General features: G+C 39.7%; 1 pseudogene; it reads left to right on the top strand.

Moving 5' to 3' along the window:
• Window positions 1-16,288: 16,288 nt before the first annotated feature.
• LOC144251457 (C2 domain-containing protein 2-like) lies at window positions 16,289-20,925 on the top strand (annotated as a pseudogene).
• The last annotated feature ends 2,618 nt before the right edge of the window (window positions 20,926-23,543 follow it).

The raw sequence follows: 23,543 nt of genomic DNA, 5'->3' as shown, positions 1-23,543 counted from the left end.
CTCAGGCACTCCAGTGAAAACTACATAGGCTACCTTGATTAACCCCTTACCAGCCATAATAGATCATATCACCCATTTCACAGATGAGGAAACTGAGTCAGTGAAGAAGCTGGACTTACATCCTTTCTCAAAGCCACAGAGCTAGAAAGTGGCAGAACTGGGATTTGAACACAGACATTTAGGTCTTACCTCCCACTCTCTAACCCATGGTGGGTGCAGACCTTGCCCTCAGATGGTGGGGGACAGGGGGATATTTTTATTTAACCACCCAAAAATTCTCTCTGAATCTCATGCTTTCTAGGTATATTTAATGATTTCCACTGAAACACTGCCATGAGTATCTTGTCTCTCTCAAGTTCCCCAGCTAGGGCCTGCCTTCCTGTCTTAAGAAGTGAAAGTGTGGGGACATCAGCCCATGTCTGATATAGTTTCAGATCTAAAATTAACAACAATGACCTAGCTCCAGCCTGACCCTCAAGCGAAGAAAGGGGAGAAGGGAAAGGGGAAAAAAAACCCAACAACCAGTTCTTCACAAATTAGGATAATAATAAAGGTTCTTTCAAGTGTGGGGGCATATTCTTAGTAAGATTGTAACACCTAAATCAAGTCTAAGCTATAAAAATGGCACAAAAGCCAGAAGTCAGGATACAGGCCTGACTTCCTTTAGGGAGTCAGGGGATTTGCTGGGTGTCAGGAGGCTGGGTGGCAGAGATGGAGCCAGGCAGAGCCTGACTCCCTAGCAGGCACATACTTCTGTCTGTCCCCCATTGAGTTCCTTCTGGGGCTGCCCATACAACCATGGGTGGGGCTCTGGAGCTGGAATCTTCTGTAGTCATCATTGTGCCTCTTGCTCACCTTCCCAGATACTCTTCAAACAGCCCAAGTGCATGTCTACGATGCCAGCCAGGTGGGCAACATGAGGACACATCTTACAGACCAGCAATCTAGGTGCCCATTGGACTGAGCGCTGTGGCTCTGAAAGTCCCCTGCATTTGTAAGAGGCCATGTGTCCCAGGGTCCACCCCTAGCCTGTGTCTGAAAGAGGCAGGATATTAAGGCAGACCCATTTCTGGAGAACACAGAATCACCTAGACAGCTCAAAGATGCCCCAGGGGTTTGCAGAATCTTCCTCAGATTGCATAGCCACCTGGGACCACCCAATTTTCCCCGATTTCTTTCCTTCACTAGGAATTAGATCTCATCTTGCCCAGTTCCATTTTATCTCAATAAAACACTTCCCCTAATAAAACCAGTACATATTTAATCCCCCCTTGGAGTCTGCTTCTTGCAAACCCCGACTAGCCCCATGTCTCTTCTCAGTGTTACCTCTTCTAGGGGCTTCTTATCTTAACAGAAGCAAATGCAAATTTCTTGCACTGGCCTCCAAGGCCCAGGACCTCTCTCCCCTGGACTACTGTATTAGTTAGCTTTTTTGTCACTGTGACGCAAACACCTGATGAGAACAACGTAGAGGAAGAAAAGTTGATTTGGGCTCCTAGTTTCAGGTCTGTGTTCAGCTGAATGTTGCTCTGTGCCTGAGGTGGGGCAGTTCTTGATAGAAGCACGTGGCTGAGAAAAGCCACTCACCTCATGGTGATACAGAAACAGCACAAGGAGCCAGGAACATAACATACAACCCCCAAGGCACACCCCTGGTGACCTACCTCCTCCAACCATACATGATGTGCCTACAGTTACCACCCAATAGACCACTGATTAGGCTACAGCTGTCAAAATCTAATCATCCACCTCCTGTGTCAGCACCTGGCCTTTTGGAGGACACCTCATATTCAAACCCATAACAACTACTAACCTTGTCCTCAGCTTAATGCTGTTCTGGAGGTTCCTTGATCACCCCAAGTTGATTCTACCTCAATGCCTTTGCATCTGCTCTTTCTCAGAGTCACTTAACTGGGTCTAAGTTGCACCTGCCCCCTCCTTTCCTGCTCCCTCCTCAGCTCTGGGACTGGAATTTTCACAGTGCTCCTGGCCTCTGAAGGCCATCCATCCCTGCTGGGAGGCTTTGAAAGGGATAGTGTGAAGAACAAAGGCCACTGTTCACAGAGGCAGCTGGTGTCTCCAGGCCCCAGGCCTGAGGGGTGAGGTCTGACTGGAAGACACAAAGGACCAGGGACAAACAGTGATGGAATCCCTTTTACTTACCTGAACCTGAGGGAGCTGTCAAGTGTGGAACAATGAGGTCCATTGCTGGGCAGGGCGGGTGGGAGGAGCAGCCTTCCAGTCCTTGGCTTCGAGGCTCAGCTCTACAAGAGCTGGTTCCCCAGAGGTGCAGGCGGCGCCGGCCAATGGGGGCCGAATGGCGCCGAGGAGGCGGGGCCGGGCCGGTGGCGGGAAATCCCGCTCTACGTTGAATTAACGGAATTAACAGCCGCGCCGGGGTCTTTGCAGAGTGCGCTGCTCCTTCCTGGAGGCAGGTCGAAAGCTTTCTCTAGCCTAGCTAAGGCCCACAGAAGCAGTGCCCAGATGAGGCCAGCCGTCCCCAGTGGCCCCAAGACCTGGGCACCTTCTGCCTTCTCTCAGCTTCCCGCGTCCGCACAGCAGTCCCGCTTCGTGGGGAACCTTGGGCGCCGCCGGCGGTTTGCTGCTGCTGAACAGGTGAGCCCGCCCTCGCGGCCAGGGGATCTGAGGCGTCCGACTAAAGGCTCGCGGAGCACCGGGAAGTGGGGAGGGGGGCGTGTCAAAAACTCCAGCCCGTTGCTGTAGAATGAAGAGCCACTCGAATTTGGTTGATTGCCTTTAACCAGAGAGGTTTTCAGTTCCATTTCCCAAGCTACAATTCAATTCCACTTGAGCTCGGTGAACTACATAAAACATGAGGCCTACACTTATAATAATCTGTAAACAAAAACCAAAATATCCACTAACACTCTGTTCTGCAATGACATCTTCCATTGTCCGCAGGGGGGTACCCAAGTCAGAATTCAGAAGCTGGGTAGGAAGCAGTCCAACTGAAGATGCCATCAGATAGTTGGGTGATGAGAGATCAGTAATCTCGGCCACCCCGACCACCATGCCGCCTCTGCTGCTGCTCCCGGGCCGCCTGCCAAGGCCCCGCCTGGCGCCGGCACCTCAGAGGCCGCGGGCTAACATTTTCTGGAGGTGGAATCAATATTGTATGATTCTAAAGAAATGTATGATTGTCAAGAGCCTAGTGTGCTGTCCAAGGTCTAACAGTCACTTCCCTAGTGGGCAGAGACAAGTTCTATTTGTATTACGGCACAAACAAAACTGACTAGTTTTTAATTGCACAGTTTTTTAAAAAAGCAAGAATCATTTTCTGGATATGTAAGTGTAAATGTAGATGCAATTTTGGCTGTACCTCTTTATCATCATGCCTGTAATGGCCTATAGGTCTGCACTTTAGTGTTTTTTAATTATTTTATTTCTGGGTACTTATGAACAGAGAAATAACCCAAATATTTTTTCTGCTTAGTGTCTTTATTTATAAAGTATACATCTTCTTTACTTATAAAGCTGAGTTAAAGTATGCAGTCTTAAATGTGTAATATTATTGGATGTTCTTTGCTTAGTCTTTCCAGAAGGAATAAACAGTGTTTTTTTTGTTTGTTTGTTGTGTTGTGTTGTGTTAAGTGGGACCACTTTGTTTCCCTTTTCTGTGTTAGAACAATGACATTAATTTTCAGTTGAATGTATTTTTGCAAGCATCACATTATTATAGGGTCATTTACACCTTTTCACACAAGCTTAAATCCTACATTGTGGGACTGAAGTGCTCTTAAAATAATCTTTTTATTTTCACTGTGTAATATGCAAAGCAAAAGGGAAATTATTTAGTGGGTGGTGGCTGAAAATTAGAACTCATGTTCTAGTTTGATTACATTGGCTGTACCCTCCTTAGATCTTCCATCAAAGGGCTGTCCCATTGCAATCTTACTAAAACATTTTATTAAAATAAACTTTTTTCCTTTTTATAATAATAATTAGTCTTTGAAATAAAAATATTATTCCTTTAAAATGGTGGGCTTGCCATCATTGAAGATGTCACTCAGGTGGCCTTGTTTAGCCTTTTTTAAAAATCAAGCTTTAAAATCATCTTTATAGTTCCATGGAAGTACTCATATATCTGTCTCATAGTTTTCAGCTTTAGAACTCTAAATATAATAGTAACTTAATTCCCAGATTTGTGTTATTTGCCCTATTATAGGTAAGTTTATTTTGTTTTGTTTTAGTACATGTTTTTCTCTAATAAGACTCAGGAATTCTGAAATGTGAAATTAAGTGTCTCAATTCTTTCTCTTGTAGCATGAATTAATATATTTATTAGTAGCACTTATGATTATTGACACAAAAATTCAGCATATATTCAAATGACATGTGCAACATTCATCAGTCACCTCTATTTTAAAGTAATTTAATTGTAAACTTAATGATTAGTTTATTTACAAATGAGATTTTAGATATTAGTGCAAATTTTCCAGTAGGCAGCTCTTTTTTGACTACGAATATTTGACTTATCAGAGATCTCTCATTTGCCTATTAATTAGGGTGACACTTCTGCCCTGATTAATTAAAATACAAAGTAATTCTTTGAAAACAAATTATTATATTCCTATGCTAGAGAAGAATTTAATCATAAGGGTTTTTTTGCCCTATTCATTATAATTGTTTTTCTTTCCTTCATAATGAGGAAATTATCTTTAAGTAATGGTAGAAGACTTCAGTTGCACAATATTCTGAGAGTCACTTAGATCTCAGCACTTGATTGGCCTCCAAATCCTTCCTTCTATTATTGGTAGAAAAAAATTATATATATTATTGAAATATCCTTATTCTTCTTTTGAGCCCTAATGCTTATTTACGTTTAAAAAAAAAATGAGTTTAGCTCAACAATCCCAGTGAACAATATATTTTATTTATTCTTTTCTGTCTGACATGGCAGTGTTTTTCTTGTGCATCTTTGCTTGTTGGTTAATTTTGGTTAAAGGAACCATTACTGAAGATCACTGTTTCCATACTTGTTTCATACTTCATGTATTTTGAAGTACCTTTATTTACTTTTAGTATTTGTGACTTGAAAACTTCACCCAAATTGAGTACCTTTTGGTAGTTTATAGTGGGTTCTTTAAAATGTTATACTTTGCTTGGTACTTGTATTAAATATGTAAAGGTAAAAGAAATAATTTTTCTGTATTCTGCCAATCATTTTATATAATAAATCGTTCATTTTTTCTTAAAACAGTAAAAAAAAAAAAAAAAAAAAAAACTCCAGCCCGGAGAGTGGCAGGCACTGGGGGTGAGGGTCGCAGCGCTGGAGGGGCTGCAAGCAGTTGTGCCTTGTCTATCATTTTTAAATCCCTGAAATTGAGGTTAAGTTTATTATCCTTTAAGATTTTAAACTATTAGCACTGCTGCAAGGATCGCTGTGATTAAGTACTTTTGTTATACCCACTTTGCCTTGTGTCTGTATGCTAATATGGTCGCCCAGTAAGCTTAAAAATATCAGTCAACATACATTTTAGATTTGCCCCATCAGATATATTTTGGTGATTTTCTAGATAGTGTTATAGGGATATACATAGGAATATGTTCTGCCAAAATGTGAAATTGTTTAAATTCTTCAATATCAGGGTTTCATTATTATATTGCTATCCAATAAGCTAGAGAACTTCATTTGAACTTGATTAGTTATATTCTTACTTTGTTCACCACTTTGTTATATTCACCACTTTGTCCAGTAGTGGCCAGCTGGATTGTCGACACATATCCTTTCCACGATGCCCTCAGTCTGTGCAGGTCCCTACTCAGAAGGGTTTTATATCTTAGACTGCAGAAGTAATGACATCATCAGCATTAACTGATTAGTTAGCTTCTCTGACCAGCATCCTAAGGAGCAACTGTCCTGGTGTACATGTAAGAAAGTAGCTTTCTACAGATAGCACCAACTAGCCCTGGATTCCATTGTGCGTAAGAGAAAGCCCAGGTCCTTTAAGATAATACATATAAGGACTTTCCAGTCCAGGCTTATTCTCAGTGTTCCCTTAATTTGGCGAGATTTTTGGGAACAGAAAGGGGGCATTTAGGGACATGGAGTTTTATTGTTCCCCTTTCCTTTAGGATAAGAAATTATACTTGGATAAGCTATTATACAGATCACCATGGAAATAATGATACAATATTCTCATCTAAAAATAATAACAATACTCATATGACTAGAAATGGTAATAAGGGGATTGAGTCTCTCTATAATGAAAACAATGATAAATCTGCATCTTAAAACTTCATTTGGAATTAATATGACAACATAATATGCAAAGCAAATTTGAAGACAGTTATCATTGTATGTGTAAATCATTAATATTTGGGACAGATAATCAGAAAATAATTAAACAATATTATTTATATAATTTTTTTTCTTTCTAACATCAGCTTTGGAGAGATGGACATGGAAAAATACATGTAAATACATGGTGTTGCCACATAAAAGCTTCCATAGGTGTTTTGAAAATCTCTGTTATAATGGAGTGGATATCATTGATTTGTCCAAGAAACACAAACCAGAGATACTCATCATGGTAAGAAAGTCCTAATGTGTGCTTAATAGAAAAGATAGATGCAATTTGTTTCATTGATTCAGTTTTAAATATGTTTTTTCTAAAGGAACAAATAATACACAATTTTGTTTATGTTTGATATAATTTGATGCGTGTTTGAAATGGATGCATGTTACAAAATCATGAAGTATAATCATATAGCAGCTTTTAATCCACTTTTTGTGGTGATGAGAACACTGAACATAAGTAGGCTTTCTTAACAAATTGTAAGTGGGCAATAACATATTAATTAGGTTGAATGTTGTAAAGCAGATCTCTGGAACTTATTTATCTTTAGTAATTGAAATTTTAAATGAGTTACATGGTAACTCTCCATTTTTATTTGCTCTCAGGTCCTAGTAACTACCATTCTTTTCTCTGCTTCCATGAGTTTGACTGTTTTAGATATCCAGTCTAAGTGGAATCATGCAATATCTGTCCTTCTGCAAATGGCTTACGTCACTTAGTATATGGTTCCCCTGGTTCATCTGTTCCTGCATATCACAGGATTACCTTTTTAAAGATTGATAATATTCCATTTAATTTTGGCTATTGTAAATAACGTACAGTAAACATGGGAATAAAGTATTTTGAGATCCTTATTTCCCAACAGAGTCCAATTATGTTCTTTAACTTGTGAACATGATGTTTTCCCAACACCATTTGTTGAAGGGACCATCCTTTCTCTGTTGTATATTCTGGGCACTCCTGTGAAACATCTGTTGCCTGCATATTTGTGAATTTATTTCCAGTCTTATTCTGTTTAAATAAATAAATATTTATTAGGTCAATATTCCTATCTTCAATACCATTCTTTTTCAATTTCTATAGCTTTATAATATATTTTGAAAAAAAGACATATGATTCTTTCTGCTCCCTTCTTCTTTCTCAAGATTGCTTTGGCTATTCAGGATTCTCTATTGTTCTATATGAAATTTAAGGTTGTTTTCTATTTCAATAAAAAATGCCATGAGGATTTTGGTAAAGAATGGATTAATTTTGTATATGACTTTGGATTATATTGCCATTTTAACAGTATTGTTATATCATCCATGAACATGACATGTATTTCTGTCTTATTTCTTTTATCTGTGTTTTGGAGTTTTCTATATAATCCAAGGTTGTTGTTGTTGTTGTTTTAACCGCCTTAGTTAAGTTCGTCCTCAGTATTTTATTCTTTTTGATGCTGCTGTAAATGAGAGTGCTTTCTTAATTTCTTTGTCAGTTTTCTGTTACTGTGTTAATATACCTGTGATAATCAATTTATAAGGAGGAAAGGTTTATTTTTGCTCATAATTTCACAGGTTTCAGTCTCTGGTCACTGGACCCTGTTGCTTTGGATCTGTGACAGCAAAATATATCCTGCAGGATGATGGGGCAGAGGAAGCCACTTTGCCTCATGGTAGCTAGTTAGCAAAGAGGAAGAAAAGAGGGGGCCAGAGTCCCAATACCCCTTTCTAAAATATACCCCCAGTAACTCAACTTTCTTCCACTAAGCCCTACCTTCCCAGTCAGTAATACCATAGGCTGAGAACCAGGCTTCTAACACATGAGTTTTTGAGTGCTAGGGGTGGAATGTGATAGGTTGGATCTTGAATGTCCCCCAACGGCCAATGTGTTGAAGGCTTGATCCCCAGCCTGTGGCACTATTGGGGGGCAGTGGAAACTTCAGGAGGTATGGCTTTTTGAAAGTAAACTAGGTCACTGGGGGCACTTTGAGGGAGCTGTGGGACTCCATCTTCTCTCTCTTTGCTTCGCACCTTCCATTAGGCGAACAAGCCTCCTCAATCATGTGCTTCCACCATGATTTGCTTTCTCACTGTAGGCCCAAAGCAACTGAGCCAAGCAACTACAGACTGAAATCTCTGTAACTGTGAGCCAAAATAAATCTTGCCTCCTTATGAGTTGACTAACACAGTTTCCTTAGAAACAGACTTTTTGTGTGTTAATTTTTTTTATCCTGCAACTTCACTAATTGTTTTCATTAATTCCAATTTTTAAAATATTTAGTATTTTTTATATCTAAGATATCATCGGCAAAAAGAGATAATTTTACTTCTTCCTTTTCAATTTTGATGTTTTTTATTTCTTTATCTTGCCTAATTGCTTACTTTTATTAAGATATTAACTACAAATGGTAAGAGTGGGCATGCTTGCTTTGTTCTTTTTTTTTTCCAGTTTCCAAAATTTTATTATCAATTATGTCAGTAGTTTGCTTACTATTATTAAACTGATTTTTTTAAAAAGCCCAGACAGAGCTGAGCAATTTACCAGCACCACATCAAGCAAACTGCAAATCTATCCTTGTCACAGAGCAAGAGATACTTAAGATCAACCCAAGAACATCTTTAAGTATCCACAGGATACTGAGCTTGCTGTGCACTGCTGCAGCCCCCTGCACAGGATGTAAGTGTTTTTCATCCTTAAAAAGCTTCTGTACACAGAGGTGGCTATTGTACCCTGAACAGTGTCTTGCTGAGGGGCAATCACCACCTGGCTAATAAAGACTCTCCAATTTGGACAAAATTCAGCCTCAGAGCTTTCTGGAGGATCTGACGTTTCTCTGGCAAGGAGGGAAGGGACTGTTACTTTCCCTTTAGGAGGTTCTTCCTTCACCTGTCTTCCTGGTCTCTTCATATCTTGAAGACTGGGAGTATACTTTGATTTCCAGCATTGCCATACTAGAGCAGGGGTCTCCTGAGGCCACACCTCCACTCTCTTCCCTTGACTCATACCTGGCCTTTGCCAAGCTTGGGCTGGACTTGAGGCTGCCTCTTGCAATTCCCATGATAATCCTCCCATTCTGGGTTCTTCCCAAAAGACTATAAGTGTAAAACTGAGAAAGCAGGCGGTCCTCCAGTGTAGTTGGAGGGACCACAGAGGGCTCATAGCTGCCACCCAGTGGGGTTCCTTTCCAGGCCTTCTGCATATCTGCAGGTGAGGGATCAGGGAGGAAACTCTGCAGGGAGGGAACTGACATTTTTTTAATCACCTTTTCTCCTAGACCTTTCCAAGGAACTCTTTCTGGGAAACTGGAAACCTTCGCAATGGAGTTGACCCTGGAGTCACAAGAGACTAAGGGAAAGTTCAACTGTGGAAGGGGCAAGGGTGGTCTCTTATCAGAGTTGTGATTCATGGGATCAAGGACCTGGAGGTGTGGACTCAACCTGGGTCTCACTTGAGACCTTATAATATTTGTTTCTAGCATCAGGTGAGTTCCCAGACTAAGGAAGGAAAGATTCTGGGAGGTGTTCACTGGAGATTGCTGATCCTTGGAGAATGCTAGATTGCTGCTGGGATAGAGGGGTTGTTTGTTTGTTTTTGTGGGTGTTAGACTTTGGAAAAGCATAGTTGACAGTAAGCCAGGATGCTCATACATAAGTGGATATTATGCCCTTATTAATCTCAACCAACTTTATGCTTAGATGGTCTTGCAGGATTTTTTTTCAGTAGTTTCTTGGTTGAGCCTATAGATATGTCACTTTCTGAGTCACACTTCCATGTCCTCTTCAAGTCACTTCCTGAATCCTCCTTTTCATTCCCAGAGCCTTTACTGAGGTGCTTCTTGAATTCCAGGGTAGATCTTCCACATCGCTCTCTAGGTCTTGCTCTGGTCCCTAGAGCAGCAGGACCTCACTTTCTGCGCAGCTTTGCTACTTTCACAAGCAAGTTCAGAGGACTGGGTGGCCAGGAAGGGGCCATGCTTATCTTTTGCCTGGCACCCACAACACTTCCTTGAGAATTTTCCCTGAGCTCTGTCAAGACCTGGGATGCATGAAATTTGCAGGGAGGGCCAGACTGCTCTTCATCCGTAATGAACCTCCCTAGACTGTGTTGCTCTGGTTGCTCCTGGAGCTTGGTGCTGTTAGAATCCCCAGGAAGGATGGAGGCTGACTTGAGGCTCAGAGAGGGGTGACTGCCCTGGTGATGGTTAGAGTGGATTGGTTATTGGCTTCCTGAGCTTTTTGGAGCAAAGAGGGTAAAACCTTCCTGTGTTTCTGTTGCTTCTGTAAGGGGTTCCACATGCTGATTTTTAGCTGAGATGAGAGGCCATACCTCCTCCTGGGATATAGGGCAAATTTTTCTGTGGGTCCTCTTCTAGGGTGGAGAAAAAGGTGGTAGGTTTGGGAAAGAGGATGTGAGGTCTGTGTGGTTCTGGACCTGAGCCACAGATGGGGGCAGTGTTTGTGTTAAAAATTAGGATTGGGCGACATAGTTGGGCAAGATCTGGTCCTTAGAAAGTTGTGGAGAATTTTGAGCCTGGGATTGAACTGGGAAAGAACCAGAGACTGTTAAATGTGACAGCTTTACATTGTGCAGAGGAAGACCTCATAGAGATCCAAGCAGTAGCCACCAGGGACTCACTGTGCAGAGAGGGCAGGCCCCAGAACAACTGACTGCATTTGTGCTCTGAAGGTCCCCCAAGGCCTTGTGGTAAGAGAAATGCTGAAAGAAATAGGAAGATGCTCTAGTTTCCTTTTTGTGTTCCAGAAGGGTTGTGCAGTGGTGTTTCTCTTGCCCCTCGGTGACTTTAACATTTTTCCCAGAGAATCCATGTTTGGGGTCATTGATTTGAAAGAGGACCCATTGTAAGCATTTTCCTTTCACATTTTTGATTCTACTCTTCTCGTAATTAGCATCTCTAGCAGTTTCTGGATGTGAGGGTTGATCAAAGAGAGAGCACAGCCTCTACTTACTGGTGTGTAAGGTCTCCCCAGAGTGTGGGGGTCTGGTCTATTTTATAAAAAATATGATAAACTATTTTGAACTATAGTCTCTTCACTGTGCTGTAAAGTACTAAAACTTATTACTTTATCTATTTTGGTACCCATTAACAAATAACTTTGTTTTGGGCACCAAAAATTGAACCCCAGGGGAGCTTAACCACTGACCCACATCCCAAGCCCCTTACATTTATTTATTTATATTTGTTTTGTTTTTTAATTTTGAGACAGGTTCTAGTTAAGTTGCTTTAGACCTCACTAAATTGCTGAGGCTGGCTTTGAACTTGCAATTCTCCTGTCTCAGCCTCCCAATCTACTGGGATTAAACATGAGTGGCACTACACCTGATGACAATTAACTTAAAAAATCTAAGTATAGTCAGAAGTAAAAGTACCCAGAGTTAAATATTTTAAACCTATTTGTACAATTATGCCAACTTAATTTTGATGCATTGCTTGATATTTTACAAAGTGTAGGATTCACTTTGGAACCTGAGGACATGCAGTTGCCTAATCAGGCCAGATTTTAAGATGTGAACTTGGCATGCAATTTTAAAGAACTCAAGTGAGAGCTACCTCTTACTTTTAGCATTTCCTTTTAGGAAAATGTTGTAGTTTGCATCTGGAATGTCCCCCAAAGACTTATGTGTTGGATACTTGGTCCTAGTTGGTGGCACTATTTGGAAGGTGGTAGAGACTTTAGGAGGTTGGGCCCCTTTGGAGATGGGTCACTGGGGGTGTGCCTTTGAAATATTATTTTGTCCCTGATTCTCCCCCTACCCCCATTTCCTGGCTATGAGATGAGGAGCTTTATTCTGCCATACCTTCTGGCTCACTAGAGGCCCAGAAACAATGGAGCCCTGTGACTATGGATGAAAATCTCTGAAATCATTAGCCAAATTATTTCTTCCTCTGAGTTTTTCTCAGGTATTTTATACATCCACACAAAGCTGCATGATTCAGAAAAGAGAAATGTTTGACATTTCAGATTATTGACTGACCTGTGAGTGCAGAAATGTGAATTTCTGCATGTAGTGTAAAATTGATTTAAGCAACCACTGTGTAATATTTATGTACCATACCTAATGAGGAAAAAAGATGGAGACTACAATAATTTTAATTCTTGAAATACTTTTAAAAGACGTCCTTTCCCTGAATTTTTAATGGCAGATTTTTTTCTACAATACTCACATGATTCTGATAAAAACAAATGGAAGTGCTCATTAAATATTAGAGTAGATGTTGCCAGGTAAAGTTATAGGAACAGAAGCTTACATGGGAAAGGGACAGCATAAAAGAGTCCAAAAACAAACAAGCAAACTAGTTTGGAGCAAAGTTCACATATCCAGAATAAATCTATTTATTTTACATCTTTTCAGGCTCCCAAACATTACTAAGCAGAGGGTTTTTGTAAACACAGCAACAGCATTATCTCAAAGTAATGTGCTATAATTGTACACTGTGGAAGTATAATTATAATTTGGATATATTAGAGTTTGGATCTGGAATGTCCTACAAAAGTCCATGAAGTTCCCAGGGTAGTGCTCTTTGGAGCTCACATAACCTGAAGGGAATGGGGTCTAGGTGAAATTTTTAGGTTATTAGGGATGTCCTCTTAGAGGGGATTTTAAGACACCATTCTCTGCCTCTCTCTCTTTTTCTTCCTGGCTTTGAGACTAGTAGTTTTGCTTGGCTATGCCCACCTTCCACTATAAGTTGCCCACCACCAGAAGGCTAAAAATAGGTCTGATCAATCATGGACTTCAAAACTGTAAGATAGAATACACCTTTTCTCTTTATTAGTTGATTATGTCAGGTATTTATTATAGTTATGGAAAATTGACTAACACCCTAAGGCACCAGTATTCTTAGGAGATCCATCAATGTGCTAATGCGCTAAAAGCTTTGTAGTCTTGATGCAACACCAGAATATAGAATTCATCAGGGGGCTCTCAAAGTGTGAGAATTGGGACTGCACTTTGAATTCTGTCAATTGGATATCCATGCCCATGACCCTCTACCTCACCATTCTCCTTTCTTTTCTCTAATAAGTCTCCCTGGTACTTTCATGCCTTTTTTCACCCCTAGATTTCACATGAGAAAAATTGTATACTTGTTTTTCTATGAATGGCTTATTTTGCTTAATGTTATGATCTCCATTCCATTTATTTTTCTATAAATGACATGATTTTATTGTTCTTTATGGCTGTATAATACTCCACTCTGTGTGTGTGTGTGTGTGTGTGTGTGTGATTTTCTTTATCCATTCATCCGTAGATGGATATATCTGGTCTGATTCCATAACTTATCTATTTTGCATTGTGATGCAATTCATAGGAAACAATAAACTATGAGATAGTATGCTTACTTTAATTCTTTTTAAAAAAAATATTTAATTGATTTTATTTTTTAAATACATGACAGTGGAATGCATTACATTTCTTATTACACATATAGAGCACAATTTTGCATCTCCGTTTGTATATAAAGTATGTTCACACCAGTTCATGTCTTCATGCATGTACTTTGGATAATGATGTCTATCACATTCCTCCATCATTGCTAACCCCCTGCCCCCTCCCTTCCCCTCCTACCCCTCTGCCCTATCTAGAGTTTTCAATTCCTCCCATGCTCCTCCTCCCTACCCCACTGTGGGAGAGCCTCCTTATATCAGAGAAAACATTCGCCATTTGTGTTTTGGGTATTGGCTAACTTCACTTAGCATTATTTTCTCCAACACCATCCATTAACCAGCAATTTCCATGATTTTATTCTCTTTTATTGCTGAGTAATATTCCAATGTGTATATATGCCACATTTTTAATCCATTCATTTATTGAGGGGCCTCTAGGTTGGTTCCAAATTTTAGTTATTGTGAATTGTGCTGCTATAAACTTTGCTGGTGGGAATGCAAATTGGTACAGCCAATATGGAAAGCAGTATGGAGATTCCTTGGAAAACTGGGAATGGAACCACCTTTTGACCCAGATATCCCTCTCCTTGGTCTATATCCAAAGGACTTAAAAACAGCTGATTTTAATTCTTTCAAGGAATTATATAGCTGGATCATGAGTAGTATTATATTTAGTATCCTAAGGAACCTCTTTCCTGATTTCCATATGGCTGTACTAATTTATATTCTCACCAACAGTGTGTAGGTGTTCCACTTCCCTCATATCCTCACCAGTAATCATTTTTGTTGTTGTTGTTTTCTTGATGATTGCTATTCTTTTTTGCTGTTTTTTTTTAAAATAAGTGACAGTGGAATGCATTACAATTCTTAGTACACATATAGAACACAATTTTTCATATCTCTAGTTGAATACATAGTATATTCACACCAATTCGTGTCTTCATACATGTACTTTGGATAATGATGATTGCTATTCTGACTGGGTGAGATGGAATCTTGGTGTAGTTGTGATTTGCATTTCCCTGATGGATAAATATGTTGAACTTTTTTTTGTACAATTATTGTTCATTTGTGCTTCTTTTGAGACGTTTCTGTTAAGTTTATTTGCCCATTTATTGATTGGTTGTGTGATTTTTCTGTAAAGTTTCTTGAGTTTTATATGTATATATTTGGGGTACTCATTCTCTGTTCAAGAGTGGCTGACAAAGATTTTTCCCCTTTCTATATTCTGTCTGTGGAAATTGCTTCCTGGGCTGTGCAGAAGCTCTTTAAACTGATGCAGTCTCATTTGTTGATTCTTGCTATTATTTCCTGAGAGAAGATGAGAATTCTATTCAGGATGTCATTGCCTGTTCCAATGTCTTGGAGTGTTTCCCTGTGTTTTCTTCTAGTCGTTTGAAAGTTTCAGGTATTTTGTTAAGGTTTTTGATTCATTTTGAGTTGACATAGGTGAGAAATAGGGATCTAGTTGCAGTCTTCTACAGGTGGATGTTTAGTTTTCCCAGCATTGTTTGTTAAAAGGACTGTCTTTTCTCCAGCACTTGCTTTTATTACCTTTGTTAAGAATCAGATGGCTGGGCTGTGTGGGTTGGTTTCTGTGCCACCTATTCCATCTATTTGTTTACATGTCTGCTTTTATGCTAGGACCATGGTGTTTTTGTTACTATGGCTCTGAGGGATATTTTTAAGTTGAGTATTGTGAAGTCTGCAGCAATGCTGTTTGCTCAGGATTGTTTTTGCTATTCAGGGTCTTTTGTTCTTTGCAGATTTTTTTTGTAGTTCCATAAAGAATGTTGTTGTTTGATGGTGCTTTCATGAAATCTCACTCATGAATTATTCATAAGAATGATAGAAAGTTCAATTTATAAAAGGATGAAGAGAGATGCACTAGTCAGGCGTACTGACCATTCCCTACCATGGCCTCCTGGCTCCAGCAGTGTATTCCCTCCCTGCTCCCCTCACTGGGCCTCAGGGCTCTGCCCCTCTCCAAGTTTGGGGCCATTGTGCCCTCTTCAGCCACTGGCTGGCCACCAGAAGATGTCCTAAGTTTGCTGCTGGCCAGGTATGAGTCCTGGCACAGGGACTACTCCAGAAAGTTAGGGCAAGGCAGGCAGGGTATGAGCCAACATCATGGCCCTGCTAGGCTGTTGGATTGGTGAGATCCAGTGGTTCATGTAGATATTATTCTTCATTTTGGCCCTGGTCATGGGGGGCCTCTACCTGATACAGTGGGTGCTGGCCAGGGGGTGACCTGCTGCGACAACAGTGGGCAGAGCCCAAAGAGGAGCAGTGCCTGGAGTCAGATGTGCTGCTTTCTTAGATCCTGACTCTGAACAGCTGAAGAAAAAAGTGGCAGGCAGCCTGGATGGTCACCCTGAAACATGAGGTCAAAAGGAGAAGGGACCCCCTGCAGCTCTCCTTTCAGCAGGATCAGTGGCCACAACTCCAGGCACTGGTAGTTGGAGAAGTCTCCAGCATGGTCCAGTCAGCCCAGGAGAAGGTGGTGACCTGTCACATGGTAGGCAAGAACCATCAGTTCCTGGTCAGAGCAGCATCCTCAGCAGGGGGCTCAGACATCAGATGTGTGACACGCAGCTCTTCCTGGAGCTATGCGTGAAAGAAAAGAGAGAAGACATCAGATTACGTGGTCCTGCATCCATGTACCGGAAGTGACCATCCAGATCCAGCCTAGAGCACTAAGGGAGGGCCAGGTGGGTGAGACAAATGCAATACTTGAAACCCTCAAGGATATTTTGAAGAACCTGGTGAGTTCTGCCTCTCTATCAATGGTTCTGAGCACCACGCCTATAGATGTTAAAGAGGCTCAGAATCCACAGCACATTTCATGTACTATTCAGGAATCCTGTCCTCCTAAACCTCCAAGGACTCATGAACTAAAACCACAGGTGAAGTGCTGAGAGAGCCATAGCCAAGTAGGAATGACGCATGGCATTTTTGGTTGAAAGGTGACCCCAGCAAGCCATTGAGATGATGATGATGATGTTAAGATTTGCATTCAATTGGAGTTTAGACCCCTGCTGTCTGCCTAGGCCTGCTACTTTGGAGCTCTTGCAGGACTCCCGGACAGTTCCCATTGGTTGGGGAAGTGTGGTAGGAGGGAATTCCAGAGGAGGGATTTCCTGTTGGTGTAGTGTGTCCTGGGGGAAGGCCGAGTGCCTGGCATTCGCGGGAGTTTTGGAAATAAAGTTTGTTCCTACTTGAGTGGCTCGTGATTTTGTGCCCAGCCAGAATGCAGCAGTGAAGAATATCAGGGCCTCACTGCAAAATGATCTTGGTGCTTCAGGTACTATTAACCCTATGTGCATTGCCCAGCTAAATGATCCTGTCCAGAGATTCACCAGCACCCTAGCCAAGAACACTATTCACCTCATTTGGAAGGAAGAGTTTACTTTTGAGCTGAACACCAAGTACAGGGAGGATTGCAGAGGACTGGTGGTCCTCAGAGGTCTGCTGGCCATGACCACTGTCTCTCTGGACCTATTCAAGAAGCAGTTTTCCAGGCTGCAGAACTTTTCACTGGCCCACCCTCATCAGCTTGGGGCTGGGATCAGTCGCTGAAGAGTTTCCTTACATAGAACCCAGTGACTTCAAATCCTGTCAAACCCCTCCCCCTGTTGCTGCTACCAAGATAGAAAAGGACCAAACTGTGATTCCATGTGGGACTGTGGTCACTAATGTCACTGCCATGAAAACCAAGCCTCACTGTAATATGGGGAGGCTGTCCCAGCTGAGCTCTGAGTCTCTGCTGAAGATGTCCATCAAGTGAAGGTCATCAAGAAGGACACTCCATTGAGGCCATCTTGTGTCATGGTGTGCCTGTCAGCAAGATGTTCTCTTCTTCAGATACAGACCTGCTGGAGTTGAACAGCATCAATCAGATCACTAAAGTTGCCATCCAGCAGCTCACTGAATCTTCAAAGCTGAAACTCAAGTCTCCACCGAAAAAGAGCACTAACATCATTTTGGGGATCTCCAAGATCTCACATCATGCCCTACACACAGGCAGACGAATGCCAGCAACAGGCTTTGACGTGATTGTTTCAAGATTATAGAAAGCAACTATACAGGTATGTCCAGGATCCTGTGTGTCTAGGAGTTTTCCTTTATTTTGCATTAGATGACTGCCAATTTGTTAAGTGTTGATTTTATTTATTAGTACATAAAAATTACACAGAATAGTGGTTTCATTGTGGTATGTTTGTATATGCACATTATAATTTCATAAATTTAAATCCTCAGTACCCCCTTTCCCTCCTTCCTTCTCCTCAGCTCATTTCCTTCTTCTTATTGTTCTCCCTTCTATTCCACATTTGAGAGAAAACATGATTCTTGACTTTCTGAGTCTACTTTCTTTTGTCCAACACAATGCTCTCCCATTTCATCCATTTTCCTGCAAATGACATAATTTTTTAATTCTTTATGGCTGAATAAAACTTCATTATGTCTATATATCACATTTTTTTATCTATTCATCTACTGACTGATACCTAGGCTGGTTCCTAACTTGGTAATTCATACAGTAATTCACAGTTCACAATAGTGAGTAATGCTGCTACAAACATGAACAGGCCTGGATCACTATAATATGCTGACCTTAATTCTTTTGGATAAATACTGAGGAGTAAATGGTATAGCTGGATGATATGATGATTCCCTTCCTAATCTTGGGGGGAATCTCCATAGTGATTCCCATAGTGGCTATACTAATTTACATTCCTACAAACTGTGTATGAGAGTTCTTTCCTCCCCCCCATTCTGCTAGCATTTATTGTTATTTTTATTTTTGATGGCTGTCTTTCCAAATGGAGTGAAATCTCAGTGTAGTTTTAATTTCCATTTCCCCGATGACTATAGTTGTCTCAAGGCAACTATATTTTTAAAATGTGTTTTATAAATATATATTTTTAATTTTTAATAAATACACAAACACATTTTTAAATATAATTTTTGACAATTTTTTACTTTTTTGAGAAATGTCCGTTTATCTTTTTTTTGCCCACTTATTAAAATGGGTGTTTTGATATTAAGTTTTTTTAGTTCTTTGTATATTAGAGATATTAATCTTTTGCCAGAAGAATAACTGGCAAAGATTTTCTCCCTTTCTGTAGATTCTGTCCTTGTGCAATGAATTGTCTCCTTTGCTGTCTCCTTTGATGTTTTAGTTTGATGCCATCTAAATTATTGTTCTTATTCACTGAGTTGTAGAAATCCTGTTAAGGGAATCATTGCCTATACTTGTATGTTGTAGCTTTTCCTTTTTACTCTTCTGTCAGTTGCAGTTTCTGGTCTTATTCCTAGGTCTTTGGTCCTATTGAGTTGACTTTTGTACAGAGAGAGAGAGATAGGTATGTATTTTCAATCTTATGAATATCCAGTTTTCCCAGCATCACTTGTTAAGGAGGCTGTCTTGTCTCCAATTTAACTTTTTGGCACATTTGTCAACCAGATTTCTGTAGCTGTGTGGGTTTGTTTCTGTGTCTTCTATTCTGTTCCATTGGTCTGTGTGTCTCTATGCCAGTACCAAAGTGATTACTATGACTATGTAGTATATTTAAAGTCAGGCATTGTGATACCTCCAGCTTTAATCTTTTTGCTCAGATTTTCTATGACTATCCAGGTCTTTTGTTCTTCTGGATAAATATAAGGATTTTTTCTGGTTTTGAAAAGAATATCATTGGTATTTCTATTGCACTTGCATTGGATCTGCAGATTGATTTTGGTAATATGGCCATTTTAACAATATTAAATCTCCCTAACCATGAACATGGGAGGTCTTTCTATCTTTTGGTGTCTTCTTCAGCTGGTTTTTTTTTTCTTTTTTTTTTTTTTTGTAAATTTTGCTTATAGAAGTTTTTAACCTTTTTTGGTTAAATTTGTTGCTAACTATTTTATGTTCTTGGAAGCTATCATTAATGAAAAATTTTTCCTGATTTATTTTTCAGCAGATCCATCACTACTGAATAGAAAAGTGATTGATTTCTATATGTTGATTTTGTATCCTGTTAATTTTCTGAGTTTGTTTATCAGCTTTAGAAGTTTCCTGGTGGAGCTTTTCAGATCTTCTAAGTTTAGGATAATATCATTGCAGACAGGGGTAATTTGACTTTCTTCCTTTCTATCTGAACCACTTTTATTTCCCTTTCTTGCCTAATTGCTGGGGCTAAAGTTTCATGAACAATATTGAATAGGAGTAGACATCCTTGTCTTGTTCCTGATTTTAGAAGAAATCTTTTCAGGTTTTTCCTATTCAGTGCAGTGTTGACATTGTTTTTGTCATATATGGCCTTGATATGGTAAGGACTATCACCATTGTGGCCAAGTACACCAGCAGTGTCAGCCCAACATTGTGCACATCTTGAGCGGAGGATGGTCGCCTCAAGTTGGCTGGCACGGTGACTTCAGCATTGGTTGCCAGGTGCTGCAGGGCACTGCTACCTCTCATCTCTCTGGAGAGCCCAGGACCATGGCACCTGGAGACCCTGTGACAGCGATGCCCTTCCATGGTGAACACAGCACATCTGAGGAGAGGGGGTGAGCACTGGAACACCTGGCAGCCACAAGGCCCTGGATGCCACAGCTGGAGGATCCCCCGGCCTCCAGGGACACCAGATGTCAATGTCTCCTGGAGGCTGCTGCAGCGGCTTCTTTGGCCCCCAGTATGTTATATTTCTATTCTTGTTTGAGTCAGAATATTTTTGTTTCTTCTCAGAATCCTTTGTTGATCAAATCATCATTAAACTGTGTATTGTTCAATCTCCATGTCTTTGTATAGTTTCTGTGGTTTTCTACTTGCTGTTAATTTTTAATGTCATTCCATTATCATTAGAATAGGATACATGGAAATATTTCAATATTTTCATATCTACTAACACTTGCTTTACTGCCTAAAATATGATCTATTTTGTTGAAAACTGAAAAGAAAGTGTATTCAGCAGTTGTTAGATGAAATATTCTGTAATATCTTTTAAATCCATTTGGTTTACACTATGATACAATTCTGTAGTATCTTTGTTAACTTTGTGTCTGGAAGACCTATCTATTAGTGAGAGAGATACATTGGAATCATCTGGTATTATTATACTGGGGCCTATATGAACCTTTATGTTGCATAGTGTTTTATGTTATTAGGTGTGCACATCTTGGGCAGGCCAGCATGGTGGCTTCAATGGTGGTTTCCAGGTCCCGCAGGGCACTGATACCCTCTCATCTCTCTGAGAAGCCCAGGACCATGGCATGATTTTTTTACTTTACGAGTATGTGGTGACCTTCTTTTTCTCCTCTAACTATTTTTTGCTTGAAATGTGCACTGTTGGATATGAATAGATATTCCTTCTTGCTTTCAGATGTCATTTACATGAAATGTCATTTTTCATTCTTTTTCTTTTAGCCTGTGAATATCCTTGACCTTAAATGTGTTTCTTGCAGGCAACAGTAATTGGGACTTGTTTTTTTAGTTCAGTCTCACAATCTATGTCTATGATTTGTAGAAATGAGACCATTTATATTCAGTGTTATTATAGGAGGAATGTGTTATTTCTTGTCATTTTGATTTACATTTAATGTTTGCTTCTATCCTAATTGTTACATGTTCATCCACACTTCTAATGTAATTTATTCTTATCCAAGATCTCTCAGTTGTTTTTAATCTTCTATATGTAGAATTCTTCTAAGTATCTTCTACAATGCACCCATAGTAGTAATGATTTTTTTTTCATTTATGCTCATTTTAGTAGGTGTTTATTTCTTCTTCATTTCTGATACTACCATTCTGGTGGTTTATTGGAGACAGTGATCTTGGTTGGCTGTTATTTTCTTTCAGAATTTGAAATACATTATTCCAAGTCCTCCTGGACATTAGGGTTTCTGTTAAGAAATTGACTGTTGGTTTTTCTGTAAATGTGAGTTGGCTTTTGAAATTCTAGTAGCTATTAAAATCCTTTCTTTGAACTAAAATTTTGACATTGTAATTATAATAGGGTGAAGAAGAAGAAGTTCTTTTCTGGTCTGGTATATTTGAGGTTCTAAATGCTTCTGGCATCAGGAGGTTCATCTCATTCCCAAGGCTTCAGGCATTTTTCTGCTGTTATATCACTGTCATGATCTTGTATCTCTGATCCTTCTATAATGTCTGAGCATTAAGTTTGATCTCTTAATATTGTTTCAGAGTTCTTGTAAATTATGATTGTAGTTTCTTATTATTTTTAAATACTGTCTGAATGTTCTTATTATTTTTAAATACTGTGTGATGTCCACATGATCTTCAAGCTGTGAAATTCTGTCTTCTACTTAATCTAATATATTAGAAACACATTCAGTTCAGTTTTTTATTTGATTAATTTTGTCTGTCATATCCAAGATTTCTTTAGTTCTTTTTCAATATCTCTATCTCGTCATTGAATTTTTTATATCCTCCTGTACTGATGTCCTTAATTCATTCAATTTTTTTGCATCATCTTAGAATTCATTAATTTTTTTAAAAAAATATATTAGATGTTGATGGGCCTTTATTTTATTCATTCATTGAGAATGGAAACCAGTACATGCAAGGCAAGGGCTCTACTGTTGAGCCACACTCCCACCCCCCAGATCCATTAATTTTTAAATAATACATTTTTTAATCCAGTATTTCATCCTCTTTGATACTTTTGGAGTCTGTTGGTGTATTACAGACCTTAAGAGGTGTCTTATTACATTGTTATTTGTTTGTTTTTTTAATATTTATTTTTAAGTTGTAGTTGGATATAATATCTTTAATTAATTCATTTATTTTTATGTGGCACTGAGGCTCAAACCCAGGGTCTCACCCATGCTAGGCAAGCATTTTACCACTGAGCCACAATCACAGCCCCTACATTGTTTTTTTGCTATCACTTGTATTCTTATTTTGAGATTTGTATATCTGATAGTCTGGGATTTTCTTCCACTTTTATTTGAGGATATTCTTAAGCCCAGCTTTCTCTTAGCAAGATGTTCTAGGATATCAGGTTGTTGTGGATTGTTGAATATATTTCTCAGTGGTTTTTGTCATATAATTACTCTGCTAATTTTTTGTGATTATTAGTGATCAAAGCAAACATTCAAAGTTATGTAGTATGTCAGAGCTTGAGAATTCCCCTTTTTCTGTAGATTTCACAGGATCTTTCTAGTAGATCCGACAATTATGTTGCGTATATCAGGGTATAGACATACCCTCCGTGATTGCCCCTCTACATTTGACAACTCTGTATATTCTAAGAGTGTATAGGAGTGTCTTATGTTGAGGTCTTTCTGTTATTTCTCTCTGCTGTGGCTGTGTGATAAGCAAGAATTATATAAACTAACTAGTTTTAAAAGATGGCAAAAATACATTTCATTAAGAAGGAAGAAAATGGGAAAGAAAAGAAAGAGAAATGTATCCTTAGAGAGAGCAAATGCTGGGCAGATGATGCAACCCTTACTCTTGTATTGCTTGACAGACTGCTGCTGGAGTGGCCTAGATTCAAAGCTTATTTAAATAGCTCTTGACTACTCAGCCTCACAAGGTAGGATTGAATGGTAAGTACTGTCTGTTGAAGTTTGGTTAGGACAGACTAGACTGATGCATCCCCAGATTGGGGCTGATATTGAATTCTAAATGGGAAACTCTGGTGGCTGAGGTCAAACTCTGTGTTGAACTTTTTTGGGTGGAGTCTACTACACTGAAATTAGGAGAACACACCCCTAGGGCCTGGCAGATGCTCTAGGGTCTGTATCTCAGGTGACTTCTGAGAATTCTACTTATAGAATCTCCTGGGTGGAGAGGTTGTGACAGGTCTTGGGCACTCCACCATCAACT

Source organism: Urocitellus parryii, assembly GCF_045843805.1.
Source record: "Urocitellus parryii isolate mUroPar1 chromosome 13 unlocalized genomic scaffold, mUroPar1.hap1 SUPER_13_unloc_8, whole genome shotgun sequence".
In the NCBI taxonomy this organism is placed as follows: Eukaryota; Metazoa; Chordata; class Mammalia; order Rodentia; family Sciuridae; genus Urocitellus; species Urocitellus parryii.
This window is presented reverse-complemented; position numbering and strand designations above follow the sequence as displayed.